The 16,728-nt window shown below is 37.6% G+C and overlaps 1 pseudogene; it reads left to right on the forward strand.

The window, feature by feature from the left end:
• Positions 1–5,846: 5,846 nt before the first annotated feature.
• On the forward strand, positions 5,847–6,853 carry LOC107399743 (uncharacterized; annotated as a pseudogene).
• The last annotated feature ends 9,875 nt before the right edge of the window (positions 6,854–16,728 follow it).

Genomic DNA, 16,728 nt, shown 5'->3' on the forward strand with positions numbered 1-16,728 from the left:
CTCTGAAATCTCTCATAACCACTAAGATCTAGTTTATGAAGCTAGTCATCTATACATGTAGTATGTTTTATTTAATATTATCAGAGAATGAATTTGAAATGCTTAATTTAATTATTAGCACTCTTCCTTTCTCTATGGTTTTTCTTCTGTCATTTCATTTCCCACAATAAACTGTAGCCTAAAATATTAACTAAAAATCTATATACAAACAATTCATAAGTTTTAAATCGTATGCTGTGGTGAATAACATGATGCCATCTTGCACAGTTTTGCTCCATCTGGGCTGGTATATAAACTTAGTCCAGTGCATACATTGTGAACATGATACCCACACATTTGGTACTTAGTGTCTGTCTCATTTATCAAATTGATTATCATGGTATCAAGTGTTACTATTCAGATAACTTTTATTTTACTTAGTAATGGTCCTAAAGTCCAAAACTAATGATCTTTCTCTTCAAGCATACCAAAAAGAAGCCATTCAATTCTTTAAACATAGACTTAGCAGGTTCATGCATCCATCAGGGGCTTAGGGGTATAATTCCTGTTTCTAAAAGAAAACTACTACAGTTGGAAGCCTTCTTGAAGGTTATCTTTAAAGTGTCCCTGTACCCCAAGCTGTTATGGGTAGAGTGGGATTTGATATATAAGACTTTAGCAATGTATTGACATTTGAAAGGAACTACATAAGGACTCAGAAGGTAATGTTGTGCACTGCTTTCTGTGTTAATCAAGTAAACTGATAAACTAATGCACAGATTTAATATACTTTTCAGTGTTTCCATAGTTTACTGATGAAGTACTCCATTAAATGAACTTATTCTGAAAATCTGATAAAGTTTAGGCAGGCATGTGATGATGGTGATATAATTCCTCTTATCTTAGCTCTTGAGAATTGGAGGATGGAGGATCAAGAGTTCAAGGTCATTCTCATGTTAATGGTGAGTTTGAATCCAGTCTGGGCTATGTAGGACTCTGACTCAGAAACAACAAAACTTTTGAGAACTTAAAACATCCACCAAACATAAGCACCACCATAACCAAAATAACTCAAAATACAAAGGACAAATCTTTAATTTAAAAATATTTTGAGCAGAAAAAAATGTAGTCAAAGAAAGAAAGAAAAGTACTCTAAACAACATACCTTTATGAATCCTTTAACATATGTCCTACCACCAGTTTAAAACAAGTTTAACAAAGGTTGAATTTACCACACAGAAGTCTTACATAAATTAAACAAGATGTACACTGTTTTAGAGTCAGTGGCCTGCACCAGAGACACCTGTGCTGTTTATCATTCATGTTTGAAAGGCATGACCATGACTTTACATGTGTTCTGAAAATTGTTACAGTTGTCAAGCGCTAAGTATGCGAATGAGGTTTCAGAAGAGGGGAGAAGGAAGGATGGACACCGAATGTGTTTGCAACTATGCAACAAGAAAGGGAGATTTGTGAAATCTGGAAGAGGAAATGGATTGCTACTTCTTTATCACTTCTTATCTCTACCCACATTCACTTCCAATTTTAGAGAACCTGGCAATCACAATTCACTATTGACAACATTATTCCATTATTTTTATCTTTTCTCAAAAAAAATTTTAATGTATAGTTTCTTCGTTTATGGGAGAAAATATGGAGATTTATTGATTGAAAGACTAATAGATGATGATGATAGATAGATGATAGACAAGTAGATAAACAGTTGATAGATAGAGCATAGACAGATATAGAGTTTCCCTTTTAAAGGAACTTTTAAAGGACCAAAATTCTAGAGCCACTTTAATTCTAGATAATATCTTAAGTTTTATTTTACCAAAATAAACCATTTGAAAAGGGTTCTATAAAACAATTCATGGACAATGGCATTGGTTTATTATAAAATAAGTTACCAAAAGAGTACTGAAGAGATCATTAAGATAATTTCAATTACAAGTTGTAAAAATAAGAACCAAGCTACATTTATTTTTCCTGATCTTCTACCAGCTGTTAAATACAAACAAGACAAACGCAGTGGTTTGTGAAGTTCTTCCCCAGAGCAAGGGCTACAGATAAAACGGGTCAGGCTTTAGTTACGATGACCTTGAGGGGCTTTTAGATCTGGATGTGTACCGTCGTGCCAGCAGCACTGTCAGCGTGGCAAGGACCTACAGTTTAAATACAGGGAGACAGCTATCCACAGCAGTCACAGTTTCAAGGCAACATGTTTGAACAATCCTAGCCACATTAATGCAATAAAATTTTCATTTTCTAGCACAATTTCAGTGATTAAATAATTGCTTCTCTTCATGCTTTTCAAATTATTATGTCAGTGAACATAATGTGAGGAGGTAAAAAGAAACATTTTTCTTTGCTCTTAATAGAAAATTAATTTGATGTTTAGGAACAAAAATGTCCTTATAACTATTAGAAGAATGTTAGCTGGTAATTTCTCCAAATACTTTCTCCTGTTGTGATCCTTGAGCTAGGCTTAATCTTTGTTTCTGCTCCCCCCATCCCCTGTACCACATGAAGTTCAAATACATGGTTTCAATAAATCACTATCTTTTCGTTTTGTTTTTTTGAGACAGGGTTTCTCTGTGTAGCTTTGCAGCCTCTCCTGGAACTCACTCTGTAGACCAGGCTGGCCTTGAACTCACAGAGATCCACCTGCCTCTGCCTCCTGAGTGCTGGGATCAAAGGCGTGAGCCACCACTGCCTGGCTGAATCACTATTTTCAAGGTAGAGTCCCTGTGTTTAAGACAGTGAAGAGGGCACACCATTTGGATAGCACTGCTTCAGGTTTGAAGCTTTTACATGATCCTTTTCTTCTTACGTGACTCAAACTGGTAGCTAGGGAAGATCTGTTTAGAACATTTCATAGTATGAAAGCATTTCTGAAATTCTGATCTATTTAGAAATCCTCAGTTACTAACAGGAACCCTCTTTCAATACTGTTTACCGTGTACTCAGCCTGTGTGTCGTGATACTAGACAACAGGCTTGGAAAGGGGTTACTAAGGAAACCCTTTGAGAGTTCTCAGTGTGAACGATAAAGTGACTAACTTTGAGAAGATATATTAGAGCAGGCACTGACCTGACCATTTTGACCTCAGCAAATATTAATGGATGGCATACATTTAGTAGTAAAAAAGGTAGGGATTATTATTAAATTCCCTTGGAAATAAGGACAAAAAGGTGAAGGTAGGTAATACAACCTTGTCCAAAGTTCCTGATTACATAAGCAGTTAATCAATGAGGTTACTTGTCACATTGCTGTGACAAAAGCAACTTGAAGAACTGAGGGTTCATTTTGGCTTTCAGTTCCAAGAAACACAGAAGAGACCAGCATCATTAAGTGGAGTCTTCTGAGACAGGGAACACAAGAAGTACCAACACCTCCAGCAGCTGTGTGAGCAGACCTGAGCCTCTGGAACACCAGACCAGAACTCCATTATGAGTCCCAGCTAACTGGAGACACTCTAATTTGTGCCCAAGTCCAGGATGTTCACTGCTTCCTACCCTTTGTCTGCAGACATACTGCCTGGACATACTGCCTCCCTGCTGTACACCCTCCACATAACATGGATTGTGTGTCATTTGGAATCATTGGACAGTAACTTGATAGAACCTTAGCTGATTGGGTAATGTATGTGTGCATATAAGCCAGTGAACATACATATTAAACCAGATCTGCATCTCCATGCTGGTTTCCAGAGTGTGCTTCCAGGAAAACTCACTGTGACTTTGGCTCCCCACTCCCCCACTGAGCCACCCATGAGAGGGAACAAAAACCCCACAATCATGTAAACAGAGCATAAAATACTTTTTCAATCTCTCTTTTTATACAATTAAAAATGATTTTGGAGTGTATTCAAGTAGTTATTTTTATCCCTATGCTATTCCTTTGTACATGCTGAATAACATTCCATTGTGTTCCTAAAAATCCTTCATGCCCCCAACTAGGTTGACATTTGTTTGGGAACATTAAAAAATTTACTTTGGACTTCAGTTGCACATTACATGGTCTTTTTATACATACTTATTTGTGTGTATAAATTCCAGATCTTCTTTGTTGATGTATCTGATTAAATATTTTATTTACATCAGGATAACATTTATGTTAAATGGAATTGTCTTATAAAATTTATCACACGTTTTAAAAATATTTTGGTCTTGTTTTTGCTAGTGTTTTCATTTTTCTAACAATGTCTTTCAAAGATGACTAAATTACAGTTCTGATGTTCAATGAAGCAATGTAGAGGGAAACAATGTTTCTTTCATTTTAAGCAATTTTTGCGTATCCAAAATTCACAGAGGTTTTAACATAAATATTTATAGTCTTGGTTGTACCTCTGTCTTCAGGACTCAAGTCATCCAGAGAAAATAGACTTCAGGGAGGAAGTAAGCAAGCTACAGAGGAACAACAAAACTCTTTAGAGCAGGTCTGCAGTGTGTATTCTGAAGTATTGAGCTGGGGAAGAATCTCTAGAAGCACCCTCTTTCCTTGTCATGTATATCACATGCAGAATGCTGATGGCAGTTTGGCAAATTGAAGTTGCTATATTGTTTAAATACAGCAGTAGTCAGAATAGGAGTTTGTTTTTAGGACAACAATATGTACCTCTATCTTTTTGTTTTGCTGAATTTGAATAGGTAACTACCTCATAGGAGTAGACATAAGTCATAACTGGACCTGAGCCTCAGACTTTACATATATTGTCAAGTAACTAGAGAATTTAATCATTTTAACATCAAATCCCTGGTCAAATAGAGAAAAAGAAAATACCACAAATACAAGCTTTGTATCAGAAAGCTGTATTATTGCAAAGATTAAAAATGAGACAATACACATTATAAAAAAATACTTGAGAACTCTGCTGTAGCATGCAATGGGACTTTCTAGTACTATTCACATATAACTGGAGTGCCCAATGGTTGAATTCAAGGAATAACTTGATATGGTAAAATTGTACACATATGTAAGTTCTGAAAGTGAAAAGACAGATGAATGGCAGAGGGAAAGCTGAATTCCTCTTTGCACCACTCGGTGTGACCTTTGCTGTCTTGTCCTTGGTCTCACTCCATCAGCATTCCCCTTTACAGTGTGGTTTCTTTCATTCATATTTACTTAGATGTTTTCCTTCTTTGAAAAAAAATATTTTAAACTTTTTTAACATACAGTACACAATTCTGTTAATACATTTCTGTTAACACAATTCTGTTATACATTTATTTGTCTTCAAAATGTATTTCCATCTTTATTTCCTTCATTCATTTTTTAAAAAATATTGCTTACTCACATTGATATTCTTTGTAGTGTGCATGTGCAAACCCAAAAGATTTCCTTGCTGAAGACATTTGCAATTAAACATGGGAGATGGATTAGATATACAACCAACTTAATAGTGGGGAGAAATGAATACCATACAAGAAGTTAACAGTTATCAGCAGTGAGAGGAGTGGAAGAAAAACTCCTGAACAGTGATGGGTTATAGAACCTTAATTATTATGCAGGGATTCTATGGAATGAGTAGACTACGGCTCTGAAGACAGCCGCAGAAAAACCATGAGAGATTAAGTCAAGAGTATGGACAAGCTATACAGTACAATGGGAAGAATGCAAACGTTTTAAAACTGATTGCACTGAAATTATAGGCAATAAAAGGCAATAGGAAATAGATTTAGAAATGACATTTAAACCACACAGGGGGGATTCTGGAATGCTAGACTACAGAATATTCTCTCAGTAGAAAACCAGAAGTGCAACCCTGTTTAGTGGGAAATAGAATGAGAGACTCTGCTATGATAAGGAGGGCATTAAGACAGCAACAACGGGATAGGTTTCAGACTTCAATTTCAAGAGGAGCTGGTGCTATTGGCTTTGTGTGCTGTGCTGTGAGCCCTGCTGCAGAGAGTTGAGCAGAGAGCATGGCTGACCTAGGAAACCATGACAAGAATGCAGTGAACTATAATGATGTGCATGTCAACATCACTCAGGAAGAGTGGGCATTGATGAATCCTTCACAGAGGAATCTCTACAAAGATGTGGTGCTGGAGACCTATATGAACCTCATTGCTATAAACTACAATTGGGAAGATGTTGAAGTTGAAGAACATTGTCAAAGTTCTCAAAAACATGGAAGGCATGAAAGAAGTCATACTGCAGAGAAATCATCTGAACACACTCAGTGTGGTCAAGCCTTTGTACATCACAGTCATCCTCCAAGGTATAAAAGAACACATACTGGAGGGCAACCCTATGAATGTAATCAATATGGTAAAGCCTTTGCACACCCCACTCATCTTCAAGTACATAAAAGAACACATACTGGAGAGAAACCCTATGAATGTAATAAGTGTGGGAAAGCCTTTTCTTGTCATAGTCATCTTCAAGGGCATGAAAGAACACACATGGGAGCAAAACCCTATGAATGTAATGAGTATGGGAAAGCTTTTGCTCATCATAGTGATCTTCAAAGGCACGAAAGAACACATACTGGAGAAAAAACCCTATCAATGTGATTGGTGTTGTAAAGCCTTTGCTCATCACTATAATCTTCAATTGCATGAAAGAACACATACTGGAGAGAAACCCTATGAATGTAATCAGTGTGGTAAAGCTTTTGCTTATCACAGACATTTTCAGAGGCATGAAAGAACAAATACTGGAGTGAAACCATACAATTGTAATCAGTGTTGTAAAGCCTTTGCTCATCACAATGCTTTTCAATTTCATGAAAGAACACATAATTGAGAGAAACCCTATGAATGTAAGCAGTGTGGTAAAGCCTTTGCACAGCCCTGTCATCTTCAAGTATATAAAAACACATACTGGAGAGAAACCCTATGAATATAATCAATGTGGTAATGCCTAGTCAAAACACAGAACAACTCTGTAACTGTAAAACTTTTAGTGTGTAATTGGCTTCTTAAAGCCTTTAAATATAACATTAGACTTCGAGGATGTGAAAAATAAACACTGATACCAAATGAAAACTTAATATATATTAATTGGTATGATCTCCAGCCAATATACTTACATTCAATTAAACAAGATTAATTATTTTGGAAAAAAATCTACAATCTGTCAATAATCTGTTTAAGCATTATAACATCTCTTTTTATTTTGTTTACAACTATCAACTAATATGGACAAAAGATCTATAAATTTAAATGATAAAAAGCTCCTGGACAGACTATTGGCTCCATTTCACAGAGTGGGAGCTGAGTCCCAAGAGCTTACAGCTGCAGGAGGCAGAGGAACTAGAATTTGAACTAGACGATCTAATCCCTGTACTGGGAGCATTTGTACTATTATGGAACTTTGTTGCTAATAGGGAGGGGGAAAGGAAAGGGTAGTATTATGACATAATGAAACTTTTCCAGCCTTAGTGACTGAGAAGCTGTGGGTAATAATCATGGAATTAGTGAACTAACCGTATAAATGGAGACAAAGTGAGTTCCATTTTGGACTGCTGATTCTACACTCTTCATTTGTCATAAAAGACTAGACATGCATCAGGAGCTCTGGAAAGGGTGTGGAGAAACACAGCCTTTTATTTTGTAAATGGGATTGATAGAACCTCTGGGAATGGGCAAGACAAGAGAAAGGGCAGTGAGCAGAAGCAAGCAGGCCAAGGCAAGCAGGAGTTGGAAAGTCATAAAGGCAATAGCAATTTCAGCAGGAATGATAAACATAATTTCATCTCAGAGAGTTGAAACATCTTCTAGAGTAGCACTTATCTCCTGTGTAGAGAAGCCATTCCACTGCAGGGCACCATGAGCCTGTAAATCAATTAAACCCAAATTATAAAGTCAAATAGCATCTGTTCCCATTGTGACATAAAATCTGCTAAGAAGAAACTCTAGCTGGAATAAGCTAAAAATTTCATAAGTTGCCATCCCACTGAGTTGGTTTTCTTCATGCAGTTTTAATAACACAGAGACAGCTTTGGGGGCTGTTGGGTCCTTTGAGATCACCTGCTCTAACACTCTCATTTTATAAGCATGAAATTTGAGCCTTAGAGAACTGACCACAGGTCACCATGCTAGATTTTTCATAGATGTGTTCATTTATGTTTACACTCACTGTTTGTGTGTGTGTGTTGGGGGGTGAACTAAGCATTTTGTATTTTATGATGATGTATTCCTGAGAGTAATACTGAGAAGTTGTGCCTTTAATGTGTGAATGAAACTTCTATTACTATTCTAATTTGTGTACATCTTTTCACTCTTTCCTGTGAATATAGTCTTCATTGTGTTTTGTTTTACGCCCAATGAGACTTACAGGCATGAAAGCAGAGAAGATCTCCAGGAATTATTTTGATTTTAAAGAATATTTGTACATCTAGAGAGGAAAAGAAAGGACAGATAACTTCAGGTGAAGGGAAGGAGGACACAATTAGGATAGGAGCTGAGGTCAGGGATTGGATGGGTCCCTGCCTAAGAGTTGAGCATTTGTTCTTTGTTTTTCTGAAGATGCCACTTATCCTCTGCCCCAGGAGCTGTGACTAATACATTATAAGTTTTCATTTCTACAAGAGTTCCTTTGTGTAGCTAATGGAGAGGGTAGAGAGGACCAAAGTGTATCATATAACTTATGAAATGCCATAATGAAGCACCAATTTTCATACAATAAATGTGCACTAGTATTGAAGTGACATTTACTCAGAAGAAGAAAAGGCAAAAGGGCAACCACAGACTAAGGTATGATTTCATCAAAGCTCAACTTGGTGAGAGCCATGGATTTATTGGGCTTTCTCACAGAACATGGGTGAGGGGTTGTTCATAAGAGGATGGGTGACTCCCCAAACAGCTGCATCACCACAAAGTCCAGGCTATCATAAATAGTGACCTTGTGATACCTCAGTAAAATCCCCCACTCTATCCCCTACAGACAAAGAGAAGCTTAAACCAGGATTCCTAAGTGTAGATAAGAACTTAGACCCCTTTTCCCCAGGTGGCTGTATCTGCTACAGGGACTTTGAAAAACACAGTCAGGATATTAGACCAAAAGACTAAAAAGGGAGGCAGGTTAAAATAAATTATATGATCTGTGCCTTTAAGAACTAGCCTCACATTAGGCCGGGCGTTGGTGGCACACGCCTTTAATCCCAGCACTCGGGAGGCAGAGGCAGGTGGATCTCTGTGAGTTCGAGGCCAGCCTGGGCTACCAAGTGAGCTCCAGGAAAGGCGCAAAGCTACACAGAGAAACCCTGTCTCAAAAAAAAAAAAAAAAAAAAAAAAAAAAGAACTAGCCTCACAAAGAAAGGGGAGTGCTCCTTCCAACCTCCCTGCTGTGAGTGAGAGATTTAGAAGAGCCTCCCTGGAGGCTTGTAAACTTAGAAAACACCTTACTTTTGCATTCTCTACCTAAAGTCTCCAGTGGCGGCTTTGGGGGACTGTGATCTAGGCACAACAAGACCCTCACTCTATTGTCTCAAAAAGGGGCCTTAGACAAAGATATCTCAATATAGATAGACCCAGGCCAGTTTCAAGTCCCCAGAAATGATGGCGCCAGCCCCAGGAACAAAAGAACAGAGTCAGGATGTCTGATGGTAACCAATTAACCACGAGATGCCCCTCTCCAGAGATAACATGACCAGACCCCGGAGATGAGTTGTAAAACTCCTGACAGGGCAAAGAGATAGGATAAAATAAGATAAAGTCCAGGCCCTGGAAAAGCTGGACCAATCAAGGATGGACCCGTACTAACCCCCTCCCCTCTAAGAAATTTTATGGGTTTTGCCTATAAAAACTAACTTCCCCAAGAAAGAGGGACTCCTCTCTGCCTCACTGTATTGGGTGTAGGAATGAGTCCCTGTCTAGACTTGTATCTGCAGAATAAACCTTGCTGTTGCATTCTGGACATCCAAGGTCTTCGGTGGTCACTTTGGGGGGTCACAATCTGGGCATAACAACCTCATGAAACTCAAATAGAGCAGGAACCTGGAGGCAGGAGCTGATGCAGAAGCCATGAAGTAAGGCTGCTTACTGGCTTTTTTCTCATTGTTTGCTCAGCCTGCTTTCTTACTGAACCCAGGACTAGTCCCCAGGGTAGCTCCACCTACAATTGGCTGGGCCTCCCCCCATCAAACACTAACTGAGAAAATGCCCTACAGGCTTGCCTACAGCCTCATCTTATGAAGTCATTTTCTCAGTTGAACTTCCCCTCTCATGAATAACTCTAGCTTGTGTCAAATAGACATAAAACTAGCCATCACACCAGGGAAAAGAAATGTTAGGATAAAATTCACTTTCTTTTCTATGCACTCATGATCAAGACTATATCGTAAGCAAAGATATGCAAGGATATCATAATCAACTGTAATTTATAAAGATATTAAAGTTACTTAAGACAAAATAATATAGGGCAGTCATTCACCAGACATATTCCTCTATATTTGCATTTCCTGTTACTGCTGTATGACCCTTATGTTCTTATCCTGCTACCTTCTGTTCCCCAGCCTTGGAGAAACTAAATTTAGACTTAAAAAGTAGTTGCATTTTTGTCTTGCTGGTTTTGGTAAATTCTTGGCTAGTTCAGCTTCTTCATTCTTGTTTCCTTTGTTCCGTGGGGAGCTTCTGGTGTCCAAGGCCTTCCCTTGAGCCCCTGGAACCTTGTCTGTAGGATATTTTCCTTCTCTTTCCTCTTCTTTAATAGTGTCCTACCAGTGTTAAATTCCTGCTTAGTGACTGCCCTGACACCTATACCTTCTTCTTTTAAATCATCACCCTCTTCTTGTTCTCTGAATCTGTAATCAGGGAATGCAAAACATCTATGAACAAAACTTCCTAGGAAAATAACTAAGAGCACAATACTTTATGTAAACTATATGTATTTTTAAAACTACTTTCTTATAGATTTGAGTTGAACAAGAGCTGTTAGTTACAATGACTCATTTTAGGAAAAACCATTAATAATTTTCATATTTTCTCTGTAACTTTAGATAAAATCCTCTAGTCATTGAAAATTATTGTACACATGTAAGTATTGCATATAATTTAATTTTAGTAAATGATAGTAACTAATCTTGACTTTTTTTCTTGTGGGATTTCCTTTCTTTGTCTCACTGAATCTTAAACATTCTTTTTTTTTTTTTTTTTTTTTTTTGGTTTTTCAAGACAGGATTTCTCTGTGTAGCTTTGCGCCTTTCCTGGAACTCAGTTGGTAGCCCAGGTTGGCCTCGAACTCACAGAGATCCGCCTGCCTCTGCCTCCTAAGTGCTGGGACTAAAGGAGTGCACCACCACCGCCCGGCTAAACATTCTTAAAGTAAGGTTTGCTTTACTTATTTGAAGTGTAAATCTCTCTGCAAATATGTGCTTTCTAATAATTCCTTCACTAGATAAACCAATCAAACCTACTCTTTCAAAGCTATAGTTCCAAAAGGAGTTCAGAAAATTCATATACACAGCACTTATCTCCCCCTTTGCCTCCTCAAGGACATAGGAAGGTCACCATGCTAGTGACCATAAATACAGACAATATCTCATCTCAGAGCCACTCAAACACTATGTTTCTGCAGCAAATGTGCTAAAATGTTTTTCAACAACCAAGAATTATAATACAAACCAAAGAGTGAGATGTTAGTGACTAACCATCGCTGCAAAGCACGCATAACTATCCGTTGAAAACCCTGGGCTCCTCTAAGCTGACAGTTGAAGTCTAATTTTTCTTAGAAGGATGTTAACAAGAACACATTTTCTTTGTATAAAATTTAAAGGGAAATAAAATCTCCTATACCAGTAAGAGTAAGAAGCAGTGAGATTAGTGAGCCCCATCACAAAGAGCATATCCATAGACTTCAAAATTTTCTCTCACACATAACTAGTGTTTTCTTCAACTAGAGATTTTATGATTATAGACCTATAGGGTGACTTTTATTCACTTAAATTCATAGATAGATATTATATTTAATAAAGTGGTGTAAGTTCTCTTCTGAGAAATTGATAGTTTTATTTAAACTTTACAGCCATCCATTATCTGTGATTGTTCTTGGCTGAAAGTCCAACTGTGGTACATTTCAAACCTGACTGCAATTAGTACCAGTCAAGAGTGTCCACGTCCCTGGGAACTGGAGCTATGGTGTCTGTGAACCTGCTGGTGTGGGCCCTGGACACCAAACCTGGATGGGTCTTCTGCAGGAGCAGGAAGGGTTCTTAACTGCTGGGCCATCTCTCTATTTCTGGGTGAAGATTTTTTAATTAGTTTGTTTTTAACACTTACTGCAAATACCAAACTTCCAGTTTTTATTTTTATAAGCATATCAGATGATTAGCATAGCTGCAACCTTGCTTCTAGTCCCCAGTCCCATTTTAAATTAAACAACTCAATATTCCCTTTTCCCTTCTAAATGTTAAGAAAGTATTAAATGTTAAGAATATACTACATAAACAAATAAGTCTTAACTATGTTGTCCAATTCAGTCCTTGCTTGCTTAAATTCCCTTAGACTGACAATTCAACACAACTATCATTTCTGACAAAGTACATATCACCAAGTACAAACTTATGGGTTTAAAAATTGTTTTTGTCATAGGAAAATTTATCCTCCATCTTCAAACTGTATGTTCAGTCATATTTTACGATTTTGTTTTCAAAAGCTGTGGTTGGTAAAATTGATGAGCTACACTAGTGAACACAGCACGAACATCCTGCGTCTTCAAGCAAAAGATTTGTCATTGCCAGGAAACTCAGTTCGGTGGGAGTGATGGCATGTGAGCATGCGGAGCCTTTGTCATCTGGTTTCAAGAAAGGAAAACATGGAAGTAGCAAGCAAATGCCTCCCTGGACTGCACATGGCCATTTAAAGTGTTTTCTAGACTGGGTCTCTGTTTTTCAAGTTTTGATATAACAGTGGTTCTCTTTATTCAGAAACCAAGTGTTCTAACAAGCATACAAAAGCACAGAGTTCTGAGATATAAAAGCAGTTTTTCAGTTGGGGGTCCCTCAGCCTTTGGTTCATAGTTCATGTGTTTCCATTCGTTTGGTTATTTGTCCCTGTGCTTTATCCAACCTTGGCCCTCTGAATAGGTGAGGCAGTTGATTGGCTTGATCTGTTTGGGAGGCATCTAGGCAGTGGTACCAGGTCCTGGGCTCGCTGCATGAGATAGCTGTTTGAAACCTGGGTCTTATACAGGGACGCTTGGCTCAATCTGGGAGGAGGGGACTGGACCTGCCTGGACTGAGTCTATCAGGTCAATCTCAGTCCTCGGGGGTGGCCTTAATCTGGAGGTGTTGAGAAAGAGGGGTGGGCTGGGGGAAAGGGGAGGGGGGCAGGAAGGGGGAGAACAAGGAAATCTGTGGCTGTTATGTAGAACTGAATAGTATTGTAAAATAAAATTTAAAAAAAAGAGCAGTTTTTAATAAGCCTTCCAAAGCTGAACAAGCATTTGCATCACCCAAGCATGCACTGAAGGTAAGATCACTTGGCTGACTCTAAACTGGGGCTTGGGATGCATCTTCATAGATGGTACTGAGATTCCTGCTCCTGTTATACAGAGCACTATGTCTCATGGTTGCTGTGCCATTTACATCCTTAACACACATTTGAAATATACTCCCAAACCTAATTGTCAAATGAAACCAAGTAAGAAGTGAACATTTAGAAGTTGTTTATTCTCTTGCCCTAGAAATGATTTGGTGAAGACACACCAGTCTTATATATTTCAGTGTCTCATTGCTACTAATTAGAGAAGAAAGTACATTATCTTTAAATTTCAAGATCTCATTCCACCAACATATTCAGCTCTTTTGCTATTTAAAAATCATATTTCAATAAGAAACTTCAAGTAGTGACCTAATGAGCTGGTGATAAAACTACTCCCAGGCATTGAAGCTGTATTAAGGGTTGAATTAATATTTTGCCCATGTGTGAAAAAATGGAGTAAGTGGCAATAAGTTAATAGATTCTGTCACTAGTGGAGCAAACTAACTGCTTTTTAAAAAACTAACCCTGAACTTTATTCTCACTTCCTACTTAATGGAGAAGGCATGCTCCATCTATTATTTGTAATAGAAAAATCAAGTGATTCTCTCTTGACTTCATTCTCTCTATAATTTTAACTTTCTATATTTATCATATGTACCGAATTTGAGTGAAAGATTGACATGCAGTGTAATTACTCCAGATACTTATGGGATGCTCGATGTGATGAGGCAGGTTCCATTACAGTTGTCATTACTTCAGTAAACCACTCTGATGTCTTTACAGTTATTTTCTGTCATAGAGGGAAGGAAACTGAAAATTAAGACACTGGTCCTATTTTAAACATTTTAGATGTTTCAGGGGCAAAGCATAAAACTACACCTATTGAATGCAATGGCCATGCAACACCCCCTTTGTAACCCTTAATTACTAGCTCTATAGGTGCCAGATGTAATTTTAGTGACATCAAGGATCCTTCTTAACAACCTCTGCCCACATTCCTCCAGGAGAATCTGAAACTATAGCTTCTGCAATTTATCTTCCCCATCAATGTCCTTGCTCAAGTTAGGGAAGATAATCTAAACAATAACCTATGAACACATCTATTTGTCTCCTCTGTCACAGTGCTGATTGCCAGCTGTTGGAAGGTTGGTTTGTGTCTGCTCAGGAGTTATTACATCTTCATTGTCTTCAGCCACAGGTCTTTAGGATGAATCTGCTATTATCTATCATCTACCTGCCTGTTTATTGGTCTGGCTTTTTGTCATGTTGTGAGGAAACAGACAGGCCACACATATGAGAAGTAAGGGCTCTATTCTTGAGCAGTAACTTGAGCTCATTAAGAGTCTTTTAGATATATTCTCTCCTTCAAGGTATTTAGTATCAATTTCATTGCTTCCAGCCCAGATGTACAGCTTCTCAGTCTCCTATTCCTTTCACTTTGTGTTCCAGATGACCAGTGAGTCCTTTAGGTCTGCAGTCCCCTCAAAGTGTAATTCTGAGAGACACTACTTCTGTTCGGCAGACTTCTTCCAGCTTTATGACTTCTCTGGAAATGCCCTCTTCCTCTCACCTCCAATTTACCTCGTGTGTTCCTATGGAGCACAACCTTCTTTCAGTGTCTGCCATCAGCAGTTCCTTCATGTTGAAAGTTTCATTCCTTCAATTTTTTTCTAACAATAAATATTACTATAAAATATCAATAAAATTACTACCATGTCCCTTTGTGGCTAATGATCCATCTCACATGTAACCCGCTTTAGATTTATTTTACAGAAGAAGGTATACTTGTCAGCTTCATAATTTTATCTTGTGTTTTCTCTGAAAACAAAATTCATTAATTTTACATTCTTCAAGTCTCCAGTGATATCATATTACAGTTTAATGAACATTTACCATTTTCTGTTTCTTATAATTTGTCAACTCTTAGCATCATTAATACTCTCTGTCATCTGACGTTGTCTCCCTTATTCTTGTCTAGGATCACATTTTACTTCATTTGCCACTGTCAAAGGAATAAAACAGAGATTACTTTTAATCTCGAAAAGTAAAGGAAATAATTAATTTTTTTAAATTGAAGAAATAGCAATATCCTGTGCTTCTTTTTTCTTCCCAGACTGCAAACACATAGTTTTGTTCATAGACTACTGTTCTGAGATTTTCCCCAAATAACAGAAAAGGATTTAAAACACCACCCAGATCCCCTTATCACTGAAGGCTATTTGTTCCACCTGGAAAAACATATCCAGTGAACACTAACAAGAAAGAAGAAAGGTTCACCTTTGGCAAAATCATGCTTTCTTTACTCATGACCTTTCTGTATGCACAAGTCACCCTTACATCCAAGGCCAGACAACATCATGGTGACATTTCTAACTCCATCCCAAACCGGTTGATGCTGGGGTCCTTTGTCTGGTGATCATGAGTCATTTTCTGACTGTGAGAAAATTCAGTAAGGATGTAAAAATATTGTTTACAATTTTGAATGTACCTGATCTATTCAAAAGTGGGAGAGATAACTTTGAAGGATGAAATACTGTTTCTGGAGTTATCAATCATTTCCCTGATGTAACTTGTAAACCTCCCTCTTCCTGTTCAGGTTTTAGGTTTGTGAATCCCCTACCTCTTCATTCTTGTATTTATAGTGAGAAAAAAAAATGATGTGTAACTCAGCAGATTTTCCCTACTTATCTAATTGATTCATTGAACACACAACTGCAGAGAAACAAAGAAGAAACACTTCTTGTTTTGTAAATGGCAAGACTCTGGTGCTCTCCAAGACACTTTGTATTTCTCAAGACTTTGAAGATATTTTAAAGTTGTCTAATAGAGTAGTTGAGTGGATTAAATGATAAATTGTATGACATGTTCAGTATATAGAATTGTTTAATCATGTAATTAGGACAGTTACCATGAGCACAGTCTTGTTTCAGTGCTATGATTGCGTGTTCTGTTTTATTTACATTTACAAAAATGGTTATAATAGTAATCTGTAGTGATGATGATGGGAAAAATATCATCTGAGAGTGGTTTATTTTTTTTTGTTTTTTTCCCTTTTTCTTTTTGCTATACTCTATCAATTCAATCCATTGCCCTCCTATGTGTCTGTGGTTTTCTCTTATTGATACTCCCTGTTGTTCTTTTCAGATGTTATTTCTTAATAATTACTACACTGTTAATACTCAGTTATATTTTTTACAGATTTCATGGCAAATAACCCAAATTCCAATAAATAAACAAATAATCAGAATGAATCAACCAAGGCTTATGTCCAGTCCCCTTTCTACTTGTTTATGTGGCCTAGGGACTACTGTTCTGCTTT

Source organism: Peromyscus maniculatus, chromosome 10, assembly GCF_049852395.1.
Source record: "Peromyscus maniculatus bairdii isolate BWxNUB_F1_BW_parent chromosome 10, HU_Pman_BW_mat_3.1, whole genome shotgun sequence".
NCBI classification, from domain to species: Eukaryota; Metazoa; Chordata; class Mammalia; order Rodentia; family Cricetidae; genus Peromyscus; species Peromyscus maniculatus.